Raw genomic sequence first — 8,972 nt, 5'->3', positions numbered from 1 at the left:
ACTGATCTAGAAAACAAAACCACAAGCCAAAATGAGCATCCCAAACAATGTCCTTGATAATTGGCAGAATATTCAGAGGTTTCATTCAGCCCCCTGCTACCTGCCTGTGGTAGGCACCAGGAATGCAGTACCCTCTCCTTTATGGACTACCCTCCAGCACCAAATATGCTTCTCTGCTTCAGACAAAACTGTCTTTGAGCCCATCAATGTCTAAGGCAGTCTGCCCGTTAATGTCTAAGGTAGTCTGCATGGGACTGTAATATAAGGTTTCTGAAAACTGTCTGGAAATGATTTTATGAAAAAATTCAGCACAAAGTGTCAAAATGGTTAATATTTTTGTAACTATAGAGATCTCAGAGAAAACTCGTATCTAAACATAAAAGTTTGCTTTGTGTTTTCAGGCATTTTGATGTAACAATAATATTAGGGGGGAAGAAGCTTTCACTGTATCCTTTCCATCTTTTTCTACAATTTATGAAAACAGACACTGTACCCTTGGGGTTATCCAGTTGAATAAGTGGAGGCTATTCCGAATAGTGTGTCTGCACTACTGTAGGAATGCCTAAGGAAGCTTCAAAACAGCTTGCTCACTCAGGTAACGGAATGGATCTAGTACAGGTTCACAGACACCTTGTCTCCCAGGATGAGTTCAGATTCCTCAGGGCAATGGTCTACCTGCACTGCTGTTCCCAGTGCTCCAGGACCCCAGAGACCCCCCCCAGGGAGAGGTACCATATGGCATGACCCTATGGCCCCATACCAGGGTTGTATGGCTGTGGAGGCAAGTGCAAGAGGCACTGCACTGTCTTCTGCCAGCACAGCTTTGGCAAAGCTTTAGCTGAGGGCTAAAGACCTCAGATCACTCAGCACTATAAACAGTTGTGTAGGATACAGAGTGTACAACCACTTTTTACAGCTTTAAAAGTGATCTGACCCATATATCTTACGCAAGCAGCGATGCATTACTGGTGCTTGCTGAGCAAGGATTTTAAGACTTCCTCCTTCTCCCTTGGCAGCTGCACGTTGAGAAAGCTGTCAATTTTGGATCATCGTTGCAAAGGGCATATGCCATTTCAGGCACTGTACAATATGCCCAAGTAGCCCGGCTAGTGGCCTAGATGCCACCTGGGGACTGGATGTAGCATTTTGTCTCCCTGGCTTCCTCTTACTTTTTCCATTAGGTTTCAGTTTTAAACTAGTGGAAGAGGAAAATTTCAAACAGTATGGGTAAAGCAGTGCTCCCTAACTATAGCCTGTGCTTGGAAGTCACTTTTCACCTCTACCGTGAAGTGAGCCCTTCCTCTTGTCCTAGGGCTCAGGGCTACCTAATGATGGACAAATGCAGCCTGGAGTGAAGGTCCCTGGCTGGCCATTAAAGCATTCATCACACAGGCTGCACTGGGGAATTTCACCATATAAAACCTCTAAGGAGAGAATTTCAGAGACACCAAAAGGATGTGTAGCTGTGTATTAAGAAGAAGCTTTACCTTGTTAAAGTAATCTTAAATCATTAAGACTTTCCCTAGGGTAATTGCACATGCATATTCTGCTAAACATTAGGAAGAATTGTTTTCATTATGTCCGTTCGCTTTTCTGTTTTTCTTTTACTTTCCAATCTTCCCCCTGCTTTTTTTTTTTTTTTTTTTTTTGTGAGCTAGAATAGCTAAAATAGCTCATACATTGTTTTGGAACTTGTAGTACTTCTGTTACACTGCAACTTGACTTTTAAAAGGGAAGCTTGATTGGGCCAGCATTTGAGGAGCTGGAAAATAAGGACCTATGTGGTGCAGCATACAAAAGAGAACCAGGCTCAGCCTCATAAAGACAAACATCTAAACATTTATGTGATTACTAGGAACAGCATATTCTCCTGCACCCATGTGCTCCTGGACACATTCCAAGTTATTAATAGCAGTAGTGGCAGGGCTGTACATTATATTGTTATTTCCTCCTTGGAGAGAACAGAATGTTAGACTGTGAGAATATGACATGGAAACTATGCAAGTTGGCTGCCCTCTTCTACTTTATTTACTCCTTCTTAGATCCTTCTGACTTTGGGGCTTTTGCAATCACTTTAAAAGGGATTCACTTTTTGCCCAGGAAGAGGAACACTGGAATTTCCACTCTGGATCAGATTATGGACATTAATCCAGGCTTCTGTCTCTATCCTTCGGAAACAGAACAGATCTGAGTAGTCAATAACATGTTAGACATAGGCGAGGTCTTAAACTTACTTCCCTCTTGAGTGAGGACTGTGATCAATATATGTCAATCAGTATAAACATCAATAAGCTTCATTATTTTTCATCTTATTTGCACAGAAATAGACATTACACATTCAGATAAATGTCCCTTCATTTTATTGACTGTCTCACTAAACTAGTCAATGACACTGTGTCTTCCACAAGTTTGATCTAGGACTCAGCTAAGATCCGGCCAAATGCTGCAAAGAGACCGGACAAAGAAGCCAGACAGAAAACAAGGATTCAGTTTTTCACTCCTCTTAGAGCAAGGGCTGGTTGCTTTCTGAAAAGCTGCCATTCTACCACTAAACGGGAACCCGAGTGTCTCTTAAACCGCCTTAGTCTGGACTGAGCCTAGCTACATTTTTCAAGACTGACTTTTAAAATCGGCTGTTTCCCCCATGCCCTGAGGAGGAGGAAGCTAGCAGTGCTGCTGGAAGCAGCAGCCCCCCCTTTTCTACACCCCCTTCCCTCTCCCGTGGGTTCCTGCCCTTTGCACCGCGCTGGCTCTTGTGCCACAACAACTGTCCATGCAGCGGCATGGAAAAGCAGATCAGGGAATTGATCCAGTTTGAAACTAACTGTTGGGAGGGGCTCGAGCCTTTTTCCCGCTGCGGTTCACCATTCAGCCATACCAGAAGACACAGGGTAGTGGGCAGCACGGGGTGGAGGTGAGGAGGGCGAGGGAGGGGAGGAAGGCTGGCAGAACCCGCTCTACCTGCGGCACCACTGCTTTATGCTGTTTAAAGTACTTTTCTAATTACGGGCTAAGACACTGTCAAGTTTGAATTTCTTAGCAGAATTTTTTTTTCTGGAGAAGTAAGATTTTACCAGTTAATGCCCCTAGACTCTGCAGGTTTCGAAAACAATCTGTGTTTCTCAAGACAGTGAAGCTTGGCGTATGTATACTCTCTGTGGACGGCAGCCAGTGTAAGATTGGAGGACACGGTAAAGCTAAGGTAAAACTACTTCAAACTTGAGGAGATGGGGAAGGTTTAAAGGACATTGACAAATTGTAGGTGTATGGTAATAGCTAATAAATCTGTATTTCTACCCCAAACTGGAGGATTGCTTCTCTTGTTCTCCAGATAAAAGGAGAATCTGTAGATTAAGACAACGATGCCTGTTAAATAATGTTGCATTTCAGGGGACATGGATTCAATAATCTACATAGTACCTTTTGTTTTTCTGTACCATGTTATCTGTTAGTTACAACACAGTAACTCTTTAAAGGGCAGATGCTATCTCAACATAATTTACCAATGGGGTGGCCGGGGAGGGGAAGGATGCCAAGTTTAGTAGCGTTTCATTTCTCTCTGACGTAGAAAGGGAACAACCAGCAGCTCCTGTTGCCAAAGACTGTGTGGACTGCTCCCCATAGGACAGACGGTACAAGACAAGGCTTCCCACACCACCTGACAGGAGCTGTTCCCCATGGAGGAATTTTATTATCGATAGATTAAAATTGTATAGCCCACCTAGCAGAAAGCCTGAGGTACCAAACCTGATGCAGTTGCGTTCACATTGCTTACTGGAGGTCGTGCTTTGCACAGCCTGACCCTGAGCAGCAGCTGTGGTTTGTTTCAGAGAAAGTGAGATGGTTTGCTCCAGAGGAGTGAACACTATTTATTCAGTGCGAGTAATAAGGGTTCATAAATCAGGAAATTTGAATTACCTGATAGTAATGATCCTGGCTACAGACACTTCAGTGTCTGGGGGCTTTCTAAGATAAGGGGTGGGCTTAAGTGTTTGAAAACTGTTTATTTCCCTTTTTTTTTTTTTTTTAAAGTGATCTCTACATGTACACAAAACTGCACAGCCTTTCTTGCTGGGTTAGCCAATGTAAAGAGGTAAGCATATAATGTGGGTGAAATTTCCTTTACAGATCTTCAGAGGTTCTTGCCTGTCTACAGTGGCTGTGTAGGGACTGCAGATGCTTATTTGTGCACAGTGGCTCACCTCCTGTCCTTTTTACCTTCTGACCTTTCCTCATCATTCCAAATTTAAGGGCCTAGCACCAATTGCCAGTTAGTCTTACTGGGTCTAAAATACCTTTAAGTTTTGACTTAGAAAGAGAAGATACTAATTTTTTTTGTGCATAGCAGGAAGTACTACAAATGTTGAGCTTCTGCTTTCTAAAAGCAATTGACTTTTTCATTATTCTTTCATTTGCTCTCAGTGTGAAATCACCCTGAGAGCCCTACTTACGATTTATTTGATAAAACAGTGCTTCTGTGTTCCCTGTAAGTTTGTTCCACTAGAAACACATTATTTTTCTGCTTGAATGGGAGTTGGACCCAGCTATGCAATTGGATCTGAACTCTCCGATAAAGCCTCTGTTCGGGATCCTGCTTCAGATTTCTTTGCAGAGGCAGGTCAGAGACCAAAAGGTGAGTTTTGCATTGCTGCTGAAGTGATTCAGATGCCTGGTACCACAGGGCAGGTTTGAAAAAAGCAACCGATAGGCAGGTTTGACACCTTATTAGGTCTGTCTCAGAGTGCCAGGGGCTACAGAGCTGATGTGCAGGCCCTCGCCAGTGCTGTATGGGGAAGGGTAGGAGGGACCTTCTGGGCTCTGAAGCTTTCCAAAACATGCTGACAAAGGTGCCCATTGAGAAGATGAACTTCAAAAGGCCATACTTTCTTGGTAGATATGAAAGGAACTTTATTTCCCCATAAACTAAGTATCCAGGCATCAAGAAGATTTGTGAAATGCTGCTACAAGGTTTAGTTTTGTGCATGGCATAGTGGAATAAGGCTCATTGCCTTTTTTTGCCTTTTTCCACTGTACATATTGTCTGAACACAACAGTGAAAATAAGGAAGCATGCATACAGGACTGTAAACCCACTTAATCGCATGTATGGATTTTCAGTTTGTTTGTTTCAGAGTTTTTCTGTGGTTTGTTTGTTTTTGTTTTTTTTTTAATTATGAACTCCAGATACGCTTTTATTCTAGTATCTAATTGCTTTGTGATAAATATTTTGCCATGGTACCTTCCAGCAAATAAAGACACAATGTCTCAGCCTTGCACAGTGAGCTCATCAGGAAGTTACTTGTGGAACAGCAGCTGCAGCAAGTGTTAATCTAGAGAATTGATAAGGAAATAGGATGGACTAACTCACTTTCCTGGAGTGCTTATCTGTCATTTAGGCTTATGTAAAATATTCTAATAATGTGCAGACCCCGGTAGCCAGAAGCTGTCACTGGGGTATCAGAGGAATCAGGGTTTGCATAACAACAGGAGAGGGTATCCTTGCTATGTTTCCTCCTCTTTTTCCCAGCCCTCCCTGTGCCTGGAATGTAAATTCTAAACCACCGAACAAGGCAGCAAGCAAATCCATACAAGGCAGCTGGCAGGTGGGCAGCAAGTGGTCAGGACAGCAGGAGAGCACCAGTACACTATCTGTCTTAGCACTCGATATAGCTCCTAAGAGATTTCAGAGCACGCACAATCTGTACAGAAGACCATGGCTCAGATGTTCATCCACAGGAAGAGCGAGCATGTCATCTCGTACCTGCACATTGCTCAGGTTTCCTGGAGACTCTGGTCCTGGGTAGTTAAAGATACTGTTTAGTCAGGAGACACCTCAGCTTAGAAGGTGTTTCTTTTTTCATATAAACTGAGTGTTCATTAAAGGCTCTTCTGTGATGGCATTGATGGCTGAAGTGACCTTCAGGTCTACAACTCACGCATACAAATTCACCACATAGCCCTTTTTGACCCTAGAGGGTCCTTTTAAGGGAAAGGGGATAATGCATACCCAGTGAGCATTCTGGTGCTCCACAGAATTAGATGTGTTTAAAAAATCAGATAAAATGTGTTGTCTGTGATTGATTACTTTTTTAGTAAAAAGGATTCAGAGGCCGTTAAATGGGAAGAAGCCAAAAAAAACCCATCGAGAAAATAATATCCAAAAAGCCTGGGACGTGCTAGAAAACCAGCAGTCAAACAGGAACAATAACAGAAAAATCAATAGAAAAAAAAAGCATGTACTGAATCCAATTAAGTTTGCATTGATTATAGAGACGAAAACAAATTTTGACTCCTCTCTCTAGTATTTGATCCTGAGAATGGTGTCCTTATTTAAATCATTCTCAGAATCTGTTTCCTTGATATTCTACTTTCTCCTCTGAGGATGTGCCATACACCATATTTGTCATTCATGTCAGAATAAAATAAAAATAAGAACAAGAAGCCACTTGAACCAGTTTCAGTTTTGAGAACTAAAAGTATCAAAAGCACAATCAAAGAACTGAAAGAATAATTAGTAGCAGTGAATAAAAAAAAATGTCAGTTTCAAGCCTGTTTCAGATTTGGCAATATATCGATCAAAGCAGGACTAAGGAGGCATAGAAAATGAAAAATATGTTTCTTCTCAACAGAATGGAGGATAAATTCAGACCCACACCTATGGGCCTATCCAGTATCGCAGTTAAAATTCCAAAGGCTGGAAGCTAACACCAGGTATGCAAAGGCATTTTTATTTATTCACCTAACTCCTACCTTGCTACCTAACATTTCCAGGTGATCAAGTTGTTCTGACTGCTGTAACACATTTTACATCAAGAAGAAAGTCCATATGCAAGCCTGGATCAGACAAGTGTGTAAAAAGTAGAGAATCAGGTAGTGTTCAGATCTTTTAGGATTTGTGGCTCTAAATTTTGTAAGCAAGATAATTAAAAAAAAACTAATGAGAGAAAAACAATCCATTGGCATAATGAAAACATCTGTTCTACCTTTAACTTATTATGTTACTAGTTTTGAAGTTTCATTGACTTTCTAGTCAAAGTGAGCATGATTTCAGTATAGAAGTAAAAACTGAGAGAGAAATGGGTAAATTTAGAATGTGCAGTGGTACAAATCTCTGTGATTTTTGAAAGACAGAGCTCTGGGACTGCTGCTTTTTTGTTTCCCAATAACTGTGAAGCATCTATTCACAAAATATTTTTATTCACTTTCTTGGGCTGGGGTTAATCTCTCCTCACATCTAACATCTAAAAGTTCAGTGTATGGTTTAAGCTTCTTATCCAATCTGATTCTGTTCTGAACAGAAAACACTGGATGTCTAAGGCAGGTATCTAAGGAGGTGAAATCAATTGCTTTTTAAATGTGCTTGCCTCTCAGCCAATGTAAAAATCTTGAAGTGCTTATCTCACTGTTAGGCAGTTAAAGTCAAGTAAGAGGAATCACAGCCCGACATCCAGATCTACAAAGGCATCTGTTGATTTCAACAGTAATACATTGAGAGATCTGGCTTCAAAATACTACAGTTCATACACTCGGTAGTTTTGGACACTGTGATGAAACATGCAAGTCCATGAGCACTTCTTGCAAGACACACTACTGAAATAGCTTTTCTCTCTGGTTTCATTCTTTTTTTTCATCCTCTCACTCAAGTAAGATTTCAGCATGATAGCATGCTATACAAAATGCATTCTAAGTGGAAAATAAGCAACGAACCTGTGTAGTCACAGGGGGAGGCAGGAGGGAATAATCTTCATTTTCAATACAAAACAATTATTTTGGGCACCAGGAACACATCCTAACTTGTTAGAAGGGTGGAACAATGGGAAAGGAAACTGAAGTTGTAGCAGTGTGTAACATACCAGCAGTGTGTAACAGCAGGTCACCTCACCTGTCAGCGATGATCTGCAGACAGTAGATCCTACTCAGTACATGAAAGGATGATTTGGCTTGCTGACCTCCAACCTCATACGTTACAACATTGTGAAAAGCCTTAACCTTTCCATTTGAAACATCTCTGTGCTCACACAGGACACGTATGCCAAGGTCCAGTGGTGTTTTATAATGCCCCACCAGTGCTGCAGAATAGAGACTGACTTGTTCCCATCTGGTAAGACTTGAGCAGGACTGTGCATGAACTGAGGTGTTACTCAATGTATTTGGAAAACTTTAAACTGAAATATTGAAATGGAATTTAGCAAAATTGGAGCAGCTGAGCAGGATCACAGCTTTGGACTTGGGTGTCTATGTGTTCTGTGCAAGTCCCCGTTTTGGTAAGTCCCTTTGGCTCTGCTGATGTTGTGGGATGTGAAAGTGCCTGCCAGCTTCTGCATCCCTGAAACTGAACCTAGGCACATACCATCTGCCTTTCCTCCCCAGGCTATGGTCTTCAGCCAAAGAATATTCAGGCATACAAGCAAGACGACAGTGACAGCAAGTTTCAACAAGTCCCCTAAATGAATGGGGGGGTCACGACTGGGTGAAGTAGGGTATCATCAAGGACATGCAGCATAGAATAAATGATCCCTCAGGCCATATGAGTAGAGACAATATATTCATTCTTCCTGCACAAGCCAGTAGCGGATGTTGAGGGAGGGGTATTCTGTCCTTCAGTATAGACATGGGATCTCTGAATCTGGCCCAGGCAGCTGCCCAAAATTAAACATTCAAATAAGTAAGCTTCTGAGGAGAAATGTTTTCTGATCAATTTCCATTAGGTAGAAAGGTGTTATGGATAGGCAGGTAGAAAGCTTTGCTGCCAATGGATTAATACAGCTACTTTATGACCATCAATTCTTGTCAGAAATGTGTGCTGGTCTGGAAGCCTTTTTTACAAATTGACAGTAACTGGCCAGGCTGAAAGCAGGTGTATCTGTTTGAATCTGACCTCTGGTTCATGGCATACACTCATGTCATGTCGTATTACCTCGTCATATCACAAAAGCGAAATGTCATACAGTGTCACATCTTAACCTAAGACAG

This window comes from Accipiter gentilis, chromosome 31 (assembly GCF_929443795.1).
Source record: "Accipiter gentilis chromosome 31, bAccGen1.1, whole genome shotgun sequence".
NCBI lineage: Eukaryota > Metazoa > Chordata > Aves > Accipitriformes > Accipitridae > Astur > Astur gentilis.
The sequence above is the reverse complement of the archived record's forward strand: the minus strand, read 5'-3'. Positions refer to the sequence as shown.